Source organism: Cavia porcellus, unplaced genomic scaffold (assembly GCF_034190915.1).
Source record: "Cavia porcellus strain 051 isolate PalLab524CR breed Dunkin Hartley unplaced genomic scaffold, mCavPor4.1 scaffold_9, whole genome shotgun sequence".
Lineage (NCBI taxonomy): Eukaryota > Metazoa > Chordata > Mammalia > Rodentia > Caviidae > Cavia > Cavia porcellus.
In genome coordinates, this window is record NW_026947492.1 from 66,883,631 (window position 1) to 66,907,884 (window position 24,254).

The 24,254-nt window shown below is 33.9% G+C and overlaps 2 pseudogenes; both read right to left on the bottom strand.

The window, feature by feature from the left end:
- Positions 1–7,566: 7,566 nt before the first annotated feature.
- Positions 7,567–18,282, bottom strand: LOC106025019 (olfactory receptor 52J3-like; annotated as a pseudogene).
- Positions 18,283–19,795: 1,513 nt separating this feature from the next.
- On the bottom strand, positions 19,796–22,025 carry LOC100713176 (microtubule-associated protein 9-like; annotated as a pseudogene).
- Positions 22,026–24,254: the final 2,229 nt, after the last annotated feature.

The following is a 24,254-nucleotide window of genomic DNA, read 5'->3' on the forward strand; positions in this document are numbered from 1 at the left end:
GGCAGCCTTACACAATAAAAACTTTCTGTAAGGATATCTTTCTGTAGTAGTGAAATAGAAAATACCACTTTAATAAATTCCTTTGTGGGCTGTTACTTAATTGTTAGATAAAAGTCTATGTTCAGCGTCCATTGCCCCACACATTTAATGGGAAACCTCTCCTCCAACATGGTCAGAGAAAACCCCTTATCTGCCTCCGAAAAGAAAGGAGTTTTATAATGTGAGGACACAACTCAGAGCCCTTGGGGATTGTCTGATGTTGAAGGTAGTGAAGATGCTTTGTTTGGCCCAGGCATAACATCTCAGAGTCTCTCGAGAAAGCTGCCATTTTAAGAACCAGTTAGCGAGGGACTGACATTGAGTCAAACACCTGCTGCCTTCCACTGTCCTCTGGAGACACATGTTGTCAATTAAAATTCAGAAATTCAAAACCATGTTGACTGTGCTGGCACACTGGGTGAATGAAGCAAGAAAACTACAAGTTCTAGTCCTTGCTGGGAAGTGTAGCAAGACATTCTCTTAAAATAACAAACAAAAGAGTTCAGGAGAAACAGTCAGCGTGAAGGGCCTGGGTTGAGTCCTCTGTACCAAAATAAAAATATTATTATAACAATAACAATAACAAAAAACACTCAAGGTAAACAAATCTCTTTATAGGTATATATTATATTGTACTTTTCTGAGATGTTATAATAATTCAAATTTAGGATATTTCTTATCAATATGCATGTCTCCCTTCCTTATCTTTGTTTTATGCTAACTCATACTTTACTAAATTATCACAAGTACCAAGTAGAATAAAACATCTCTTTTGTGAAGTGCTTATCATTGTGGCCTTCTGGTAATAAAAATGAAATTTAAAATTCCAATAAAATAACATGATTTCCATTTGTGAATAAAAAAAATGTGTTAATGCCAAAAATGTAAAGTAATACATATGCCAATATTATGATTAAAAATGAAAATAAACTGATACTATTTCATTATAGAAATTAGACAATAGACATGTATATGTATATGTCTATATGCATGCATTTTATATAGAAAAGGAAAAAACAATGAGTAAGTCTGGGTCAATATTACTAATATAAATATGTAGTAAAATATGTAGCAAAATACTATTATGTAGTAAAATACCTATATATCAAATTTGAAAATACTGAAAACATCAAAGGACAATTAAATTAAAGTACAAATAATAGCGAATAGGGAGATAGATTTTTGCAAATGGAAAAAGATGAAGTGATTAGGGAAGGTAAAAGAAAAAGATGTGACACACATATGGATGAAAACTCAGTGATGAATGGAATCACTGTGCATTACAAATATGTATTAATAAAAATGAAAATGAGAAAAATGAATCACTGGAATTTTAAGTAAACTCATTATAAGTGTTGTGGGGTTGAATGTAAGAATGTATACCCAGAACCTTTCCAAGTAGATGCTCAAGACAATAACAAGCGAACTGGGATTTTAAAAGATGGACATCTACTGTACTCCCTCAGAGGGACACTGTATAGAATGATGGACATCCACTATACTCTCTCAAAGTGAAATCATTAAATAATATTTATGTGGTGCTGCTATCAATAACTTGAAGCATATAAAGACTTCTGAAGCAATTAAACAGTATGTATCCCTAGAAGACAGGAAAATTTGTTGGAAATGTATTTTTTTATGCTTCACGAGAAAAACTAGTTGCACTTCTTTATTTTTACTGATAAATATAATGCATATATTAATGGGGTAAGTTGATGCAATATTTCTATGTGCTGAAAATTGCGTATAGCAAATTTCTATGTATTCTACACACATAAAACCTAAATATGAAATCCAGAGCACTAAGTTTAAAGTTCAATGGATTTAACAAAGTTATGCAACCATCACCATTTCCAAGGCTTTCCCTTAACCCAAAAGAAGCTCCACCCAAAAGCTCTACAAAATAAATTGTCATTTCCCTTTTCTCCTAACTCCTTGTGAGTCTATTTTTTGCCTGCATGATGTGTCTTTTTATGATTTTCACATAAATGGAATCATACACTATTTATCCTTTTGTGTCTGGATCATTTTGTTCATAGTATTTTCAAGTTTATCCAAATACATTGCAGCATATTAAAGAAATTCATTCTTTAAATGTGTCTATTTTCTATTAAGTGGAATGAATTCCTTACATACTTGGATATTAACCTTTGATCGGATGTATTTTTCCATTTAGATAATTTTTTATATTTTGTTGAATGCTATGCAAAAGCTTTTTGGTTTATCGTAGCTCATTTCTTGATTTACAGTGTTGTTATTGTGCTTTTTTCCTCTAATTCAATAAATTATTTCCGAGATCAGTTTCAAAGAAGTTTATTGTCTGCTTTTCTGCCAGTGTCATTCATGTTTTTAAGACTTATGTGATGTTATAGGGGCTGGGGATTTAGCTCAGCGGCATAAGCGCCTGCCTTGCAAGCAGGCAGTCATGAGTTCGATCCCTGGTACTGATAAAAAAATGAAAAAGATGGAAAAAAAAAAAAGACTTATGTGATGTTTTAATACATTTTGAGGTAATTATCTTTTATGAATAGTAGCATGGAGTCAAATTTCATTATGATCCTTATGGATATTCAAGTTTCCTAACACAATTTATTGAAATGATTGTGAATTTTCCAAGGTGTGTTTTTTGGTGTCTTCACCAAACTTAGTTAATTATTTCTGGGGTTCTATTGTGTAAGAGTGGTCCAGGTATCAATTTTTACAGAGATTATTTTTTGGTACAAACAATTAAAATCAGAAACTTCACAAAGAACTACCCATTAGACCTTGATTTTGTTTCTTTTACTTTTTACTTTTTAAAATTTTGAGAAATTAAACAGATGAGGCTCAAACTTGAGATCTTCCTGCCTCAGCTAAGATTGATGAACTTGGCTGTGCCAAACTATTTTGATTACTACAATTTTGTAACAATGGTAATCAGAAAGTGTGACACCTAGAGCATTGTGACTTTCTAGTTTGCTTTAGCTCCTAGGGTTCATTCATAGTTTTATATGCCTTTTAGCATTTTTTTGACTATTTCTACAAAAACGACCATTAGAAGTTTGTTCAGGATTGCACTGAATCTATACATCACTTTAGCAAACCTGGAGATGTTAATGATGTTTACTCCCTTTATCAGTGAAATTCCTGTTGGCTTTTTATCACCAGGATGTGATACCTGACATCCACAATTTAAAGACAAAGTGACTTAGTGTGGTTCATGGTTTCATGGCCTTCAGTGTGAACTAGCATGGATCATGGAAGGAGGGTTTGGCAGAGGCAAGCTGTTTTCTTCATATTAGGGACAGCATGGCAACAGAGGCTGGGGATCAGATATGGCACCCAAAATCATGCTCCTATGACCCACTCAGAAACACTCTGAAGTGTGCTGCAATTGTCCTCTCAGCAGTTGCTCAGCCAATCAACCTAAACCAATTAAGCTTAACCTCTCTTCAGACTTAGTAGAAGTGATGAAGATAAAGACATACATAGGTCTGCCAATAAATTTCCTGAGTGCCCTTTTCACTATGGATTTTCAGGGGAAGACTATACCTTAGGTAGCAATCGTTACTTCAGCCATGCTCCCATAGTGGACTACATGGACGTTTGAATCTGACCTACTTTCTGCAGCACAACGGCTCCTAGTACTTCACTGCGCAAGATGCAATTCTCTTTTGTTCTCAGGCACTCTGCTGGCAATGGTTAACTAACAATGTTTTTCCAGAAAATACTTGTGAAAATAGTATTCACTCACTTAAGAGATGGTGATCGTGAGCATAAACAAAATCTGAGAAATTTAATAAGACAATAGAAAATATTTCCAAGTAGCACCTATGAAAATCTTCATACTTCAGAAGCTGTAATACTCTATTTGAATTTAGTGTCTTTGTGTCATAAGGAGGCCAAAGGCAGAAACATATGCAGACAAGACAATGGATCCACAAGAAAGGTCATGTTCTTCACAACTGATCACAATGAACTTTAGTATAATCTGACAATTAGAGCATAATCAGAATGGCAAAAGTCAGCAGCCGTTGGCAGGATCTTATCAATGCACTTCTTTAAATTGTATTTTTTTTTCCCTCTGGTACCAAAAACTGAAAAAAAAAAATCTAAATAAAGAAGCTCTAACATCTATAATAAATATTGTGAAATTGGAAAAACTTTTCAAAAGAAGAAAGGAGCTGGGATTGGGAAAGGGGAAAAGGAGGAAGGCAAAAGGAAACACTGTAAAATAGTTATACTATCTCTTAGTTCATTGAAAAGGCAAGTTTGTGCTAATATCATTTGGAGAATATTTTATGCCTATATCTCATACTCTGAGTAAGTACTTCAAGGATAATGAACAAGGAATTAACTATTGCTATTCTATTATTGTGTTATTATTTTTCTGTACTTTTTCCTATAAAATAAAAAATATAAAATGGTTAAGCCTATATCTCAAAGCTTCAAAAATAAAACCGATATTATTCCTTTTACTTGCCCTCAAAATCCATGGTTACATTATTTCATTACCCTAATAAATGAATTTAGTTTTTATTGGAAACCAGTCAATCCTTCTATGTGGATTTACTGCACTATCTTTCATAAACCCTTCTCTAAAAAGCCTACAAAAAAACCTTTCACCTGCATAAAAACATGATCTTAAGATTGTGGCTTTCTTGGAAGGAATTATTTCTGGGGCAGTTGGTTTCAAAATTTCAAAGTGTGATAATACAGTGATTTCACAATGATAATGTTTATGAAAACGGAAATTTATTTTTGTCTTCTTCAAAATCATTTCAACTCTGATAATTTGGCAAATCTGAAAGACACCAAACTCTCACTCTTCTTTAATACTTCTCTAAAATCTCCATAGTTACTGGGAATCATGGTGGAGTTCATGCCAGTTTAATATCGTCAAAATTTTAGTTAATAGGTTACTCAATGGCAGCAGATATTAATATACACTTTGTACACCTTATTGAAATAATTTTCATTATGCCAAAAAGTCATATATTTCTCCCCAAAAGTTCAAAGTATAACAGAACTTTTAAAAAGCTATAAATGTAATTATGTATCTTCTATCAATTGGAATGCATCTAATACACACATACTAAAATACTTACAAAATATTATACATAGTCTTCAAGATTTATTAACACATTATCTTGCCTAATACTGTAGCATGTAACATAAGCAAAAGTAAGAAACTATTTCAAAGTCAATGTATAGCAAAATGTGTATTTCATAAAAGTCAAATCATACTGCTCATTCTTCCATTTCTGAAGTCATGACATATGTGTTTTACTCATAATAAGGGAAGCAGCTTTGAGTTGTTACTGACAGAATTATGAGTTTTCAAAAGTTGAGCTTTAACAGGTTATCAGGACAAGAGAGCCATTCTCCCCTTTCATGCACTCTTGCTCCCAATGAAATATTTTTACAAGAGGATGCATGTGTTTCCTAAAACCTCATATAATATCTTCTGAAGTTATAATAACCAAATTTCTACATTTAACTTACAATTTCACTATGAGATACTATATTGGATGACCACATTTTTATCTTTAACAACTATTTATTTTACTGCCTGAATGTGAATAGTTCAATTCCAAAACCACAATTTGACCATGTGAATAAAGACAGTTGTACATATATATATATATATATATATATATATATATATATATATATTTAGACACCTCACCACCATTATCTTTATGATTAAAAGTCTAAATTTCTTTCTGAGGGGCTTATAGATGTTTACAGTTGGGGAAAAAAACTGTACTTGGAAGGTATTGTTCATACTTTTGCCACTGAATCTTATTTTTCATTTTATTGCAGCCTATGCATATGTGATGCTTGGAGACAATGAAGAGTTTACTGGGCAAGACATTATCAGAAAATGAAACTGGACTGGAAAACTTTAGTAAGAACATCATTACTTAAAAATGGCTGCTTAGTGTCTGGTCAAATAAATTGGAAATACTGTGTGTATAAACTGTTCCTCGACTAGACATTAGGAATTTAGTTAGTTTCAGTAATGCAGTTGGAAATGCTACTAGGATAGGAATTATTATATAACATACAGAGATTTAAAATCAATTTAAAAAACAAATAAGTATTAATTTAAAAATTAAATTTTGGTTTTTGTATTGCAAACTTAAATACTGTTTCATTTGATGAGCATTAAAGAAATATAATGCCTCCTGAAAGAAAAAAACTTTAAATAATGTTATTGGATATGTTTGTGAATAAATAGCTTCCAGAAAATTCATCAAAGTTATCTCATCTCCAAGAGAGAAATAATATAAAATCTTTCTTTAATAACATAGGAAATCCTGAGAATAAGCATATTTCCATAGTATTTATGCTATCATCTGTTAAATCAATCCTGAGAATTTAGTAAATTCTCTATGATTTTTACTGAAAATATAATTAATCCATTTTATCTATTAATAAATCCTGAAAAGATCTCTGCTAGAATACAATGTAACTGTGCCAGTGAATTACAGTGTTTTAAATAATCATATTATCTACATGCTGCATACTACTGTTTAACATTCTGCACACCATTTTTATAATCTAATTATAATTTTTAATTCACAAAATTTTTCACCAGCAGCAAGTAAGAAAAGAAATTAAAAATTGCCAGTGATCTAAAGTACTGGTGTAGTTCTGTCATTATATGACTTCCCCAAATACGTGAAAGAATACCAAGATAGTCCTAAGTCACCAATATTGAAAATGTATTTTTTAATTTAAAACTCTCTAGGAATCATCTACATTTGAAATGTGTCAGTCCTCAAAGTTGAAATTTCTAATTCAGTCAACAAATAGATCATTGTAGAGAACAAAGTAGACCACAATGTTAAATCTTGCTTAAATACATTAAAAAATGGACACACACAGAGACAGAGACACAAAGAGACAGAATAATTAAACACAATTTAAAATCATAGTATTAAAGTTCCATGCATTTAAACTCAAAAACCACATTTTCATTCCTTTAAACAAGCATTGATTTCAGTTAATCCATGCTTTTACATAAAGGGAGTGCATGGTACAGAGAGGGCACTTGGTGCCAGAGATTTTTATGAAATGTAGAGAAAAGGACGCTAAAATGGGAGAGAAAGACTACACACTTGTAAAAGTTTAGTATCTCAGTGATATCAACATAGAACAAAACATTTGCAATTGTATTGGAGAAATCTATCAAAACCAATGCCCATTTTCATTTAAATTTGTGATATTATTCTTAAAGAAAATCAAAGAACGTGAAATAAGTAGCTAAAGGTGAAATATGCCATTTCTAATCTAAGTTATGAAGTTTTGAATTCATTGCCACAGTTAAAACAGAATGAGTTCAATGGGCAAGATTTTACATCGTATAAAGAACTCTAATGCTCAATACTAATACGCAAGGAGATGAATAGCTTTAAGACATGAGAGTATTCTGCAAATTTGTTAATTGAGAATCTATAAAACTTGGCAATCTGAGGAACATTTAAGAGATAATCATTCAAAAATAGTTAAAAGTGATTACTTCAGATCTATCCATGCCCTTCAGAGCCAGACAGATGTGAAAGCACAGACCACTTAGTCACGAATCTGCTGGGTTCTCACTCCATAGATGATAGGGTTGAGGGCAGATGGGATGACCATGTAGAGATTGACAACAAGAATGTGGACATAATGGGGGACTTTTTTGCCAAATCGGTGAGTGAGGAAATAGAAAAGTGACGGTGTATAGAAAATACACATGACCCCGACATGTGACCCACATGTGCTCAGTGCTTTAAACAGAGCCTCTCGAGATCGAAGGCAGAACACTGCACGGAGAATGCAAGCATAGGAGGGCCACATCCACAATGAGAAAGGAAGCTACAAATAGACCATATATAGCATTCACGCGAATGCTAGCACAGGCTAATTTGGCAATGCCCCTGTGCTCACAGTAGGAGTGAGCAATAACGCAAGCATCACAGTAAGGCAGACGATGAGTTAAGTACACAATGGGTAAAATGAGCAAGACTGGGCGCACTACAATATCCGCACCGATCCCTGCCAACACCCTGGATGTCAGAATGGTTGTATAATGCAGTTGCACACAGATGGCCACATAGTGCTCGAAGGCCATGGCCAACAGAACTGTGGACTCCCTTCCTGTGAAGGTGTGTATTAAAAATATCTGAGCAACGCAGGTTCCAAAACTGATTTCATGTGCATCGAACCAGAAGATACCTAAAATTCGAGGGACTGAAGATGTGGAAAGTGCTAGATCTATAGCTGATAAGATGGGGAGAAAACAGAACATAAGCTCCCTCAGCGCAGGGTCAGACCAGATGACCAGGAGAATTGTAGCTTTGCCCAGCAGAGCCATCAGGTAAACAGAAGAAAAAGGCAGGGAGATCCATCCCTTGGAAGCCTCCAAACTAGGAATGCCTACAAGGAAAAACGTGTCTGGGTAGGAAGTGGTAGTGTTGGTGTGGATTATTGGGACACTGATGAGAAATACCTGATGAACTCTAGAAGGAAAATATAGAGTTAGCAATGCTTAAGTTCAAATTTGTAAAACTTAGCCTCTATCTGTATTGTTCTTCCTTAAATAATACAAAATTTGATTCCTAATAAGAAATTGGCAGAGATTGAACACTTCAAATGGAATGGAAATTGATTTAATAGCAGACTTTGAACACTGTTAGATGCATTTTCTCAATTTTCATACAGAAACTAGATTTTTTAATAGCATGTCACATATTTAAATCTCAACCTTTTATTGTGTTTAATGACATAACATGCCTCACTTCAGCACTTCAGCACATAACATTACAGAAGGAGAGATAGAAATGGTAGAATAAAATGTATGACTCAACATACAAAACTCTTGATTTGCCTAGATGTACAGACTGCTAGACACTGGAGCAGAATTTTAGTTTGTATCCTTGTTTTGGCATATTTATAAAACCCGCCTAACAATTCAGTGCACTGCTCTAATTTCTGTTTCATATGCCCACTTGCATTCTCCCACAGATCCACTGTTTTCTGATATGAAAACATTTACTAAAAAAAAAAAAAATAAAAAAAAAAATAAAAAGAAATGTTGCTCACAGAAACCATCTCCAAAAGAAAGATGCATTTTTTTTTTTTTTTTGCTACTAGGATCCTGATTGGAATTTAATTAATAAGGAAGTCTAAATGTCATATGGGTTGAAAAATTCTCAGAAGCAGCCAAAAATAAACATGCAACAGTTATGCACTTCCCTCAGTGGGGACACTAAGGTTTGTAAGATGTTGTTGTCTTAAAGACAAAAAAAGGAGGCAGTCTTAAAGGAAAAAAAAATGGCAATCAAAAGGCAGTTGAAGAAATTCATGTTTCTGAATTATTTCATTTTATTTGTGATGTTCCTTGCATCCTTCCTGCAATTCTTCCTTCCTTCTTCTCTCTTATTCTTTCTTAATTAAAAAACAGTAAAGGACTAAATAAAAAAGAAAAAATAAAGGGGTATAGAGTAAAATAGAAGGAGGAATGAAAAGATGAGAAAGAGTCACTGAGAAGATGGAGAATGATCACTGTTAGGGCTGCCCCACAACTGAAGGCAAATTCTAAAATCTGAAAACTATGTAACTCATGACTGTTTTTAAAAAAGAATTTCTGCATTCAGTACATCCCACTAAGACTGTGTATAGAGTCCATCCCCAATGTTTTCATCTTTCTGTCATTTTTGTAATCAACTTTATAAGTCCACACTCAACATTGGTCATCTGCTACCCTTATTTGTTACATGTTATGAAGAGGAACTCAATACAAATTGTTGCTAAGAATAGAAATTACTATTCATGCCACAACTTTAAATTACCACCAAAAATGGTTACTTCAAAAATTTAGGTGCCCTAGTCTGTAATAGTAAAGTCTACTTTGTATCAAGGTATCTTTCCTTAGTAGTGGATGAAGAACATGGTTAGTTACTAAGTCAACTGCAGCACCTCTCTTAACTGTACTATAGTAATCTGTGCCCACTGTCTCTTTCTACAGGAGATTTATGGGCTGCTTACCTCCAGGAAGACATTTTGAACATATTTTATAAAGGAAATGGACCTCAAAGATTTTAAAGGCTCATCAAGTGGTTGTAGTAAGTATGTGTACAGAGCAAGGGAAAAGTACATAGGAAATGACTGAATTTCAGGAACGGAGTGGCAACAAGAGAAATAAAAGCCACGCTTTATTCCAGACAGATATAAAAACATCCCTGATGCACATTTATTCACAGACAGAAATCCTTAATATTCACATCTATCTGAATTAGGTATTTCAATATCTAACTCAAATTTAATTTGTGTTAGATCAGCAATTTAACAGTTCAGTAACAAGGAAAATTAATTACAAAAAACAACAAAAAACTAGATAAAAGGGCAATGTATTCTGCATTCCAAGTTATTAGAAGCAAAGAAAGTTTGTCATTTTTAAAGATACCTAGATCTATGCTTTCTTAAATATTTTCATGTACTTTACTTATGACCCTGGAATGGGTGCATTTTCAAAGCAGTCTGTCTTTTATTGTCTGTAACTGTTTCATTTTTAAAAGTCTCTTTTAATCATTTGTATCATTAGAGGAGTAATAGTGATTTCAGCAACAACTTGAGTAAAACCATCTTACTATTATCTAAATATTGGTATACAGGATGAACAAGGCCAAAACAGAAATATTTGCAAGATTTATAGGCAGGGAATAAAGCAGTTAAAAGTACTTAAGGAAACAGGGAATCTGAAGTGGAAATGGCAAAACTTTAAAAAGAAGGAAAGTCAAGAACAAGAGATGCTATTTGGAGGAAACACACTACGGTGGGCTCATGAAAACGTTTTATCTTCTAGGATATTTTAGACTTAGACTAATGAATAATGTAAAAAACTTGGGACACAAGAAACCTTGGAATGAAAGTAGGATACTTTCAATCATGGAAATAATTTTGCATGACTTATCGATGTAAATGACAATGTGAGATTTTGTGTTAAGTAAAACTTTCTATATTTGTAAAGGACATCTACGAAAACCAGGAATCTTGTCAAATAACGTTATTAAAGAATAATTAAAATATATTCTATTTTGAATAAATCCAAAAGATGGAGTCTAGGAGAAGCAAAATTCTTTTAACTAATACCTGCAGGCTTGATAATTTTAAATTCATTTTAATTGGTATATACAAACAAAAGTATACATATCAATAGGGACCTCATAATTAAAGAAAAAAATGAACTGCATTTCACTTTTTATAAAAATCAAATAGTATTATGTTTTAATAACAAATAAACTAATGGAAAATTGCATATCTTAAATCATATAATTTTATTCTAGAATAAGGCAATATGTGAAATAGTTAAGTATATCTACAATGATTTGGACACCAGGTAAAAATAAATGAGGACATATACAAAATAATGAAATTTTGTACTTGTCAGTCATGTATCAATACCAGTCAGTGCTAATAATAGCACCGTTGTTTCTAGCCACAAAATTTTTAAAAATTGATTTATACAATTCTTTAAACCAATACATTTTTCTCTCACTACAAGGCTTTTTCAAACCATTATTATTTACTTGGTTCATTGCAACCCCATGTCCTGTATTACATAGAATCCTGAGTTCTGGGGTCAGTCTAATACTTGCTTTATGGTTGAAGTCAAAAGGAAGTAAATAAGCATTGCTATTGGTGTGTCACATTCCACAACTATTAATATTAATATTTTTATGCCCCATTTTCTTCTACAATGAGACGGTAAAGAAACATTCCTACCAGTATCATTAGATTTAAAGACAATTGTATGTACGATAGTATAAGCAAAAACTTTTTAAAGACAAGGAGATTATACAGAAACCATTGTTCATTTTCTGTTAGTCGATTCTAAATACTCTGTAATGCTGTCATTCTCTTAAATGGTTTTACATTGTTTTGATATACTTAATGTTACAGTATATGAAATTGTACTCGAGGATTTCAAGGAAAGAGACAATATGGTAACTACTTTTGGGTCGGGATTATCTGGTGGTGAAACACTATTCTGCTTAAATGGTTATGTTTTGATCTGCGCTGTTTCGCTGTTATGCCCTCTTTTATCTCAATCTCCACTCCATTATTTACTTTTTTATTTTTATCCGTTTAATTAAAGGAAAAAAATAGCAGGATATATTATAGTAACCCACTTTGACTTTCCATTATCTCGATTTGAAGCCCTGTATTACTCTCACCATCTGGTTTTTGACTGATGTTTCCCTATTCAGTTTTGCTGGATAGTATCAGGTTCGAAAGTTTAGGCATCAGCTGTGAAGATAATGAGATTCATTATAACGCCCATTCTTGTTGACTTTTATCTACTTTTGAAGACCTACAATGTCTCCAATGTTTTGGTTTTGTCGGTTTTGTTCTTTACTGTTTTGTTCAATTGTATTATAACTAATGATATAGGCAATTCTATTAGAGATAGCGGGAGGCATTATGGTAACCATTGTTGATCACCTTGTATTATGTTTTTACATTATCTATTATGTCCACCCTTTTGACTTGACCGATTCTGTTCTGTTATGTCACATTTGGTTTTTCTCTCTTCCAAAAAAGTAATAAGAACCATGGGAGCAATGAAACCCAAAATGTGTAATAGTCATTGTACAAAAGAGAGGAAAAGAAAGTGCTCTAAACTATATAATTGCATGTATATTTAAGTGTATAAGATAGAAAATGATATCACAGAGTTTTATTGGATCATTGAACAGAACTGTTTGCAGTATCATTGTTGGGATGTCCACTTTACAAGCTTTAATTTTGTGACTTGAACAATTATTTCTAAGATGACGATATGTAATCCATTAACTAGTGATTTCCTACTGTTCATTTTTTTTTCTGCAAATCTGTATAACTTGTACCCTTTCTCTGCTTTTTTTTTTCTTTTCTCCTTAAATAAAATTTAAAAAAAAAGACAATTGTTTTAAAATACTTTAAACCACATTCCAAAGATAATCGTGCTATACATTATTCTTTAGATATCAAGACTGTGTGTAAATCCAAATGGTTTTAGTAGTGTTTTATGAAAATTTCTAGTCATAATTCTTCATTTTCGAAGCTTTATCCTTACACTTCTTTCCCCAAAGTATATGGACTACTCTTTCGCTCTTCTGCTGTGCCTCTGTCTCTTTGTCCTTCCCTACATTTTATGGAAGTACTTCTCACAAGAGACATAGGAAAAACTCACCGGATTGAGCCCAAGATGGAATCCTGTCTCTGTTTTTTCTCATCCGATCTTGTTCATATTTTATGAGATTACTTCACATTGCCTGAGGGACCTGCAATACAAAATTCCCTAGAGATGATCTGTAAGCCAAACAAAACAAAACAAAAATAAAACAAAACAAACAAACAAACAAACAACCACCACCACAACAACAACAACAACAACAAAAAACCTCTGCGGATCCACTTGGTAATGTTTTCTTGACTCAGGAATGGTGAAAAATTATAAGGCACCCACATTGCTAAGAAAATCAAGTCAGTAAAATGGCAAAACAGAGGCACTCAGCATTCTTTTCCCCTCACAATCCCTGATTATTAACCATTCATGGAAAATAATTTTGTGAAGGTTCTGCCATTCAAATGATTTTTTTTAGCAACCTGGTGGAGCAAGAATTAGAAAAGAGATAGAAAATTGTAACAGCAACCTGGTGGAGCAAGAATTAGAAAAGAGATAGAAAATTGTAAGAAGAAAATTTGACTTACCCATGTGAAATCCTTCTGTTTCCTAACAGTGAATAGCACCGGACCATAGGGTCCCTTCTGGGGAAAGAAGGCTCAATGTGGCATGTTTGTGCAGTGGAGCACCACTGGCCTTACAAAGGAATAAATTTTCTCATTTGATTTTTGTACTATCTTATCACAGAAAGACAAAAACTACATGATCTTACCTGTGCAATTTTAAAAAAATGAAAATGTTCAATTCAACAGATAGTTGGCCAAGGCACTGGAGAGAAAATGTTTAAGTCATAAAATTTTAGCTAAGCAGAGGAGTAATTTCAAGAACTCTATATTCAAAAATGGCAACTATACTTCATAATATTCTATCATGTACTTGATAATTACTTTAAAAATAATTAATTTTTTGCATGCAAGACCTGCCTGTCATGAGAATGACATTTGTCATGAGCTTAGAAAAAGTGAGCCAGAGATCTGAACATTTTCCTGACTCTGGTTAACATGAATGTAAATATCTTTGGGTTTCAGCCCCATCCAAATGCTCTACACTGAATATTATTATCAGACATCTCACAAATATACCAATATTGACATTTTCTTCTGTAAAATATCTTTTTTCAAATAATTTATTTTAAGTATCTAATAAGTCTGTATTAATAACCCATGAATCAAGGATAAACCTATGTGAAAATACAGAGTTTTACGTTAGAAAGAATGGGAAAAAAAGGTTCTTGCAGAGTGGACTAGGCCGGAACAAGTACACAGAATAACGGAAAATTGGATTGGTTAATTTCAGGTTACTTTTCCTTTGATGATTTAATCAAAGAGACTTTCTATCATTTGCTGGCTGAGGTTGAGCTGTTTTTTTCTGATTGATTACTGTGAATATCCTAAATTTAGGAGAACTTGATCTGTTCGAGGATTTTCCTTTTTCACTTTGAATACTCACTGCTTACCCCAAGTGATTCAGTTCTGCATTTTCCTGGTCTGTTAGCTAATAATGCAGCAGCTCACACCAAAGCAATCTGCTCTCATGAATTTTAATTAACAAATGTTTTCAATAACTATATTGCACATTATGTATGTTATTTTACCACTTTTCATACAAATCTCCTCTTTCATACAACTTCCTCTTTTGGAAAAGGGGTAGGATGTTGGTGTGTTTATTCAGTATCATTGAACTCATAATCAAAGCATTGAAACTCATGTCTCCATGAAAGTTACATAAGTTATTTCCTGCATAAAGCATAGAACAATCCTTGGTCATTTTAAACATTTCTCAGCACCTCAATATTATTCTCATGAGACACTTTGAATACTGTGATTATTAAGAAAGAGATGGATAAATAAAGAAGTACACCACTGAAGAGACAATAAAATGGACACTTGTTTCAGGGAGCTGAAAGTGTAAGTCAGAACATTGTCTTGTTTGACCTCATCTGGGAACTTGAAAGTCAGGGAGTTCAAATTCCTGGCAGTTTTCGCATGTGGGAAATGGCATTGAATGACCATGAATATTAATTTGGATTGGTAATCACATTTTAAGAAACAAAATTTATAATTTGAAATTGTAAGTATCAATTGCATATGTGCAGTTTATATAAAATGCAATATTTGAGTTACCTAGTTATTCATAATTTGAGTTGAGAATGTATGCATAATTTTAAAATTTGAAGTGTTTTGTTTTGTTTTGTTTTGTTTTGTTTTGTTTTTGGTCTTTTATGAGACGGAGTCTCTCTCCGCAGTCAGGCTGGCCTTGAGCTCACTTTGTAGCCCAGGCTAATCGCGAACTAGCAACGACTACAGTCTGCGATTACAGACGTGAGCCACCATGGCCGGCTAAAATTTGAAGTTTTATAATTAAATAAATTGTGTGATTCATACAGAACTGTTTGAAAAAAATCATTAAACACCTAAAGCTGACTGAAATACATTGAAAACTACTAATCTATCTAAAATTTGTCTAAAAATATTGAAAGATTAACAGTATCAGTTTTTCTACATTAATGTTTAGATATAATTAAATTCTCATTGAAATTTCATTCTGCTTGTAACTAAATATGTTATATGAATTTTCTTTTTTATAAATCATGACAAGACTAAGGAAAATACAATAACATAAAACAAAATAAGATATAAAATTTAAAGTCTGATATGATGTATTTAAAATCACATATTTACAAAATATAAAATTAAGCCAACCAACAAGATAATATGAATGTTAGTATTTTAATGATATTTTAATATTAAACATAAAAAGGATTATGTATAACAGAATAATAAAGACCAACAAATGTAAGGTCTAACAGTTCTGTGGAAAGGCCGGCTTCAGAGCAGCTGAGGAACACACACACTCCACTCCATGCGATTTTAAGGTTACAGAAGTTGTGTTCTGAATCAAAATCTTAACTCCCCAATGCTTCTTTTATCTATATCATAGGGAATATTTCAGAATTCCTGTGCATCGGAGACTGGGACACATAACTGGGTTCATTAGGGAAAGCTATTTGTCATGAGAGGAAGGAAGACTTGCTCAGGACAAGGAGATGCTCATTTTGATCCCCACAATTCCTGGTGAAGTAAAGACATGCACAATGATTCTCCTTATGTCAAGAACAATCTGCTCAGCAGTCACATGAAGGATTTCATGGCTCTACTCAGAGCAGCCGCACTCTGAAATATAGGCCTGTGGGAGATTACCAGAGACAACCAATCTCATCTGGGTTTGTGGCTCCTGCATGCATTGCTCGTATCTCACAAACAAGGTATGTCAACTATTTTAGGCAAAACTGGGCAGTAGTTTCCTTAGGAGGAAATTTATACATGTGTTTTCTCCAGGCCTCAGAATATCTAAGGCAGATAGATGAAGAAAAGTACGTGAATTAGGTAAATGTGCTAGCATGAATGCTGAGACAACATTAGAAAATTATGATATGCAGTGATGTTTTATCACGATCAAAGCAGTGCAGATCGAGTAACTTATATTTAAGAATGGATGCATGCTAGTGTTTTATAATTTCATGTCACTATTACAATTTCATATTATTTGAATCCAAATCATGTATCCACAAATTATGCAAACTAACTGAATGTTCTTAGCTTGTTTTCATATCTGTGTCATAAAAATTATCACTTTCCCCAATTCTCCTGTTGGCATGTTAGAATTCAATTCTGTTGAAGGCTGATAGTTGAGTACTGCTAAAAATTAATACCATCATTATGAAGTTGTTACTGCATTTATATTGAAATTATTTACCAGAAAAAAACAATATTCTTTTCTTTTTCTTTTTTATTCAGGCTTTCATTGGAACCAGAAACAAATATATGAAAAGGTATAATTTCTATGCTGGATGAATCTGTAGTGGAACAAAGAAGAAAGATATGAAAAAGTATAAAGTGCATCATGACAGACTGATGAAAGTCAAGTGTGAATAGAGAAAACAAAAGGAGGTGTCAGTGATAGTTCAGTGAAACTAGGAAGAGAATGTCATAAAACTTGATAGATGAGTAGAGGTTCAATACCAGTAACAAGTTACTAAAGACTGATATGGTTTGAAAATAACCATGAAGAATGAAGATAACATTCATAGACTGAAAGACGACCAGCTCTCTAGGGAGAGAAATGTGAAGAGATGTGTATCAAATAGTTAGAAAAATTCCTTAATACGAACTGTATTAGACACAAAGGATATAACTTGCTTGTAATTTCCTGAGTTCTTCTGAGGCATACAGTTGTGACTCTGTATTACTTACTCAGCTTGAGCACTAGAGGGAATTCATGAATCATTGAATAGATCACTACTGTTAGGATGCAGTGAAGCCATAACAATAAAGGCAAATCATGTGCTCTCTGTCCTCCTTTCCATCCGTCACTCAGAATTCTTCTAACTTGGATGTGGATCTCTTTAGATCTTTTTCTGCCCCTATAGTTATAGGTAAAATAGTACTATCATTCTATACACATGTATGATTCATTTTTATACACATTCAATAGTAATAGAAAAACCATGATAATATTATATTTTGTTTGCATATCTGTGATACAGTTCATACAAATACACTGCATTCTTTTACAGCTGTAGAGAATATGATTATAGGCTAAGTGCAGCACACTGGACCACAATGTAAAGTTGTAATTATTTAAGGCCTTATATATCTTAAATTGTTTTTGATGTTCACACCCCAAAGTTCTGCTTAGTTTCACTGTTTCAACTTCAGAGTCTCAAGGGAAGAGTATTCTCTTTTGAGCGAAAAAATATCCAGGTACATGAATCAAGCTATAGAAGAAAAGTGTGTTTGCTATAGAAGAAATGTGTATGAGGAGTAGGTTACAGCACCCGGACCCTGTCATGTTAACATGCAACAAAATTCATGTGCATCTATCAACCTTCATTCTCACCGGAATTCCTGGTTTACAGACTGCCTCTCCCTTGTATCTCCATCCCCTTTTGCACGGTCTATGGTCCTACTGAGAAACTGTTCAGTTTGCTTTATCATCAAGACAGATCCCAGCCTCCACGAATCAACTTGTCTGTTCCTCTGCATGCTGGCATGCCTGAGTTGTTGTGTTATTATTTTTGATATGTTTTATCAAACTGTAATAATGGGCAGAGTGTGCCTGAGAAAATCAAATTTTGATACTAGATGTGTGAGCAATCAAAGTTGTTAAAATTGATTTATTAAATTTAGAAATAGAGTTTGGATTCAATTTATTAAAGCATCAAAATCCCATTTAGATGTGTAGTTAGATCACACTAAGGAATATATAACTCTGGATTCCTAATGACTGCCATGTATGGCTTTGCTGAAAGAAAAATTAGTTTTGGTGCAATTTAAACCAAAAATTAAGTAACACTGTCAAAGTATGATGTAAATATAAACCTCTAGAAAATCGTTGTTTCATGAACACTTTTTTTTTTTTTTTTTCATTTTTATCGGTACCAGGGATAAAACTCACAACTTCCTACTTTCAAGGCAGGCACTTATGCCACTGAGCTAAATCCCCAGCCCCAACAGTTATTTTCTTTAAGAAAACCTTAACTTCTTTCTGATCTAAAGTGTTACCTTGGCTCTTTTTATTTATGTAACTATTATTTGCTTTGTTAAAACTTTAATTTCATGTAAAGTTTTCTATATGTAGATAAAGTATCTTTCTAAATTTGGATAGCTAATTCAATATAAAATACTTAACAACCTAGACTTGTAGGGTTAGTTTGATACCAAGGGACACATACATAAACCATCTGAGATGAATTTAGAAAGGAAAATTTCACAAGTGAGGTAATTATAAAGTGATCTAAGCCTGAACAGATAAAAGGCGTTCATATTAACACATAAGGCAACAGTCTTAAATATATACCTTGCAGATCTATTGAACTACTGTTCCAACTGTGCACAGGTTTAATTTGCACAGTGAAGGTGCAACTTCTCCGAACTAGATTAACTTTAGAAGACTGTGTGTGGGACATCTTGCTTAGGGATCATTCATTTGAACCCTGAATCCAGATGCACAACCTCCCACAAATTGCATTATTTCTCTAATTATCATACCCAGATGAGGCCCTTTTGATAACTGGAATTAAACATACTGAAATAACATGCAGAGTTTAGTGAAAGTGATCATGGATCACCCCAATTTCAATGTTAGCAGGACACTATAAACTTTATTTATCTTAGTGGAAGGATCAGTCTGATGATTAACTTTGGTTTGAGGAAGTTTATCTAAAGTTGAAAAAATATTTTCCCTGCCTAAACCCCTAGATACCAGTGTAAATGTCTAATATTTAGTTAAAATATATTCTTGTAACTATAAAGGATTGGATGAATGCCTTTAAAACCCATGGCTAATCAAAACACTTTTGATAACACAGTTTTGCTTGGACAGATCCAAGAAAGGTGTCATTTTCAAGAAAGGAATGCTGTTTCTTTTGTTTTCAGTGCATTCTTTCATGCTTTTTTTTTTTCCCAATCATTTTCCATATTGATTCACGGCTTGCTTATCTTTATGTTGTTATCAACTATCTTTAATTCTTTTCTTATTTTCTCTCTTTGCTTTTGCTTAAAAAAGCTTCCTTTTCTTATTCCATTTTTCAACAGCAGTTAAGTTTTGTTTTTCTCAGCAATTACTTTTTTTTTTATTCTTTCTCTTTTCATTTTTCTCCTTAAGATATTCCATCTTCTTTTACTCTTTGCATTTTTCAAATACCTGCAATGCCTCTATTTCCTCACTGCATTTTCTTCTTGGGTTTGCCTACTGTGTTCTTCCCCCAGCCTCTTTGGGCAGTTAGTTTCTTTGTTTCTTTTTCTTTCATAGTTTTCCAGGCCTCATTGCATTCTAAAGCTTCTCTCTTAGCAGCTCTTTTCTGTTCATTTTAGAACCTTAAGTTTTTACTTTCTATCTTTTTTATTCTGTTCTTCTCATGTAAAGATACATATTTCTTTTCTAACCAATTTTCCTAAACAGTGGCCCTTACCTGATCTAAGGCTCGTAGTTCTGTGTCAGGCTCTAGACTCTGCTTCTGTGAGGGCTTTTGCTCCAAGACTTTCAGAGTCCCTAAGTAGTGAAGAGATGTCGCTGACCCTAGAGTTCTTACAGAACTGATTTTCTTCACAAACTCAGAAGTTGTTAATCTGGCAGAGGCACTGGATACTCTATTCCTTGTTGACATTTTACTCTTCATATTTCTGCCTTCAGTTGTTTTCTGGGAAAGTCTCTGCATCAGCAGGGCTGAGGAGGATGAGTGAGGAGGCCCTCACAAGGATCTCTAGAGATGGAGAATCCTTAAACAAACCTCTCAAGGTTAACAGTGCACAAGTTCAGTGAACAGGAGTCTCATTTCCTGTGCACAAGAGCACTAGGTGGGACTATTGGAAGAGGGAGTGAGATGAGGCACATCCTTGAGTTGACAGCAGTGCTTTTTCAGGAAAGGCAGCTAAGAGAGATGCCCTTGATTGTGGCTTAATGACTTTTCCCATAAATTTCTAATAAATGAAACTAATATTTTTATTATCAAAGTCCTGTTCAGCCACCAGTTTTCAACTGCCACTGTTCATTGTCCCCATGCAGGTGTCTTTGCATTGGTTGTCTCAACAGTTCTTGGAGATTTAAGTGACAGAGATCAGCTCTGAATTCCTCCTTCACCTCCAGCCCAGCCTTTTCCTTGTCATCTTCAAGATCATTAGTGGCCATCTCATTTTCCTTGAGTTTCTCAAGTTCAGGAGAAACAAAGTCTATCAGAACTGCATTTTCTTCATTGTAATCTAATTTCCAGGAATTATAGTGTCCTCAACTTCTCCATTCTGATCTGCTCTGGTGCCTTCTCCTCAGATCCAGGTGGAAAGAGTCTTCCAAGGCTTTCTGTAAGAGATGATGATGAGGGCTTTTAAATAATGGATTCTGTTTCTCAAGACCAAGGTCTGCAGACAGTGTATCTTTCTCAGCATCCAGCTGTCTGACATGCAGCATGGGAAGGGAGGAAGTGCAGAATTCCAGGAATTATAGTGTCCTCAACTTCTCCATTCTGATCTGCTCTGGTGCCTTCTCCTCAGATCCAGGTGGAAAGAGTCTTCCAAGGCTTTCTGTAAGAGATGATGATGAGGGCTTTTAAATAATGGATTCTGTTTCTCAAGACCAAGGTCTGCAGACAGTGTATCTTTCTCAGCATCCAGCTGTCTGACATGCAGCATGGGAAGGGAGGAAGTGCAGAATCCATGTCCTCACCAAGGAGTTTCCTTCTCTTCTCTTTGTTCTTCCTTCTCCACATGGCTACTCTTTTAACAAGCCCCTTGGCTAAGGTTACATTCATCTGCTTCAAGACTGCTGCTATTTTCTGAAGAGGTGCTTTTGATTAGAAGAATTCTGGGTTTCAGTTTTAATTCTCTTTTTTCAACTTCTTGACCTTTACTTTGAGATTCAGAGAAGGAATTTGCAACTGTATCTTCATAGACATCAGGTACTCATTCATGGTTCTTATATGCAAATTCCGGCTTGTCTCTCCTTATGTCACCATTTGATTTCTTGGTTTTCAAAAAAGACGGTTCTGGAGAACTCATTTCTTCATCAGATATAAGAAAACAATTTAGTTTTTAACTGAATTTTCATCTACTGAGATATCAGAAAAATCACCTAAAGAAACAACATCGCTTTCGAAGTCATCTGAGTACTCTGAACTCTGCCGGGCCACATGGGCTGTGATTGCACTTATCAGCTCATCCTGGAGAGCAGTTCTTTTGCTAACTTTTGGACTCTTCATATATCCCAAAGTTGTGTGGAAAACGTCGTGAGCCATAGTGTATTTTTTCACAATGTACCTCTTTTTAATAATTAATAAATGGTTAGAATAATTCATTCAGTCCGTGATGGTGCAGAAACTTCCTGATGGGCTGTGCCAAGCTCACCTTCCAGGTGCAAGAAGCAGAGGCTGGCAGGGCAGAGTTGCCCTCTGTCCTTGGGGTTCCTGGCTGTATGCCCACTCAGGCTCTACAGCCCAATTATTGTATTTATTTTGGTGCTATTGTAAATGGTGTAAGACTTTAATTCATACTTTTTAATTGTCCTTTGGTATATGGGGAAGGAATTGACTTTATATCATTTTGTATCCTGCATCATGAGTATAATTGGTTATTCTTTCAGACTTCTTGTTTTGTTGGAATTTTCTATGATAATTATGTCATCTGTAAATAAAAATGTTATTGCTTCATTTCTATTATATCTTTTAATTTTTTCATATAGTTGTACTAGCTATGATTCCAACATGATACTGAGTAAGAGCAGTAGGAGTGAATATGTATTTTGTTCATGGTCTTGGTTTGAGTGTAGGGTTCCCTGCCTCTACATGTGATGACAGGTGCAGGTGTACTTTGGTTCTCTGTTTTTTCCCCAAGTTGAGTTTTCCTAATCTTCAAAGTATTTTTATTATGAAAGGTTAGGAGAAATTATAAAATGCTTTTGTGAACCAGTTGATGCAGTCGTATTCTTTTATCTTTAAACTAATTATGTAAAGGAACACATTAATAGACATTAAACTGTAAAGCCAAACTTTTATTCTGTAACATCTGTAGTTTCATTTTTCATGGTTTCATTTACCTACCATTAATACTGGTGAAAAAAAATTTTAAGTGGAAAATTTCAGAAGTGAATAATTCATGATTATTAAATTATGAACCACATGTACTTTCCAACATCATCTAACCTGGAATGTGCATTGTCTCTTTTTCTGTTATACCCACAATGTATAAATAATCTGCCTGTTATTCATGTTAGAGTTTGGGCCATACTGTGAGTTATGTAATGAGCACCATAATTGTTAACATTGAAATTCTGAAACATAAAAATTCTTAAAATTTAATTGTGCTTATTTGAAAGACATATATTTACACATTTAAGTAGATATTTATTTGAAAAATTAAAATATGATAGAACACTTCATGGTTCATTTCACGCAAAAAGAGGGTAAGAGTAACACGCATTTTTGCAACCATGAACACTGAAGTATACTACTGACAGATACTGTTATTACAGTTATGAGAAAATGAGCCAAATTCATAACTAAGTAGATTAGAAAGTGAAACTGTGTAAATGTATATTTCTATAGTTGTTAATTGCAAAGTGTTTTTTTAACTGTGGTCATCTAGCACATTATGATAGACAGTGTAGAGTATGGATAGGATTAATAAAAATCAGGATAGGTCACTACTGCATATGTAGTTTCATAAACAGCTGACATCTGACAGAGTTTAACTTTGACAGTATAGATGTGCAGAAAAGGACAACTCTTCATTTATGAAGGATGTCTCCATGTTTTTATGTATATACATAGGGCTAACACTCTAAGTCAATGTGTGACAATACGGTTTTGTGGAATCAAATTAAATACATAGAGCTGATGCACTAAGTCAGTGTGTGATGGTACTGTTTTGTGGAATCAAATTTGCAAAAGTAAAATAAATTGTTGAGAACTAAAATTTCCACTTCCCATTCTGGAAATTATATAAAGATGAAATGGATATGGTAGTAATTTGTTTAAAAATAGGTTGACAATTTAGCATGAAAAACTGAAATTAATTGGGTATTTTAGTACTGTTTTTGCCTACATTCACCTTGGTTTGTCCTTTGTTCTTTTGCTTTTCTATTTCTGGAGCAGAACTTGGAGTCTGTGGAGCAGTCTCTGAGGACTCTGTCCCAAAGCACTGCCTAACATTCAGAGAGAAATGGGGTGCCTACTTATAAATATGACTGAGGTGCAAGAGACTCATTAAATCTGCCTTCCATTGCTACATATTTAGGAGACTAACACTGGGCTGTTTGATGGTTTGTGGCAGGCTAAGGTGGATCAGCTGTGATTTCTGGTGAGTAGAGGTAGCAGAACATAGACAGACTCAAGAGCATTGCCAGCTGAGAGAAGGACTCGGTGGTCATCCTGTGCCAGACAGGAAAGGAAGTTATGTATTAAATCATCTAATATTTTGCATTACTGTCAGGATATAGAGTTCTAAGTTTAACTCCAAAGACAGCAAGA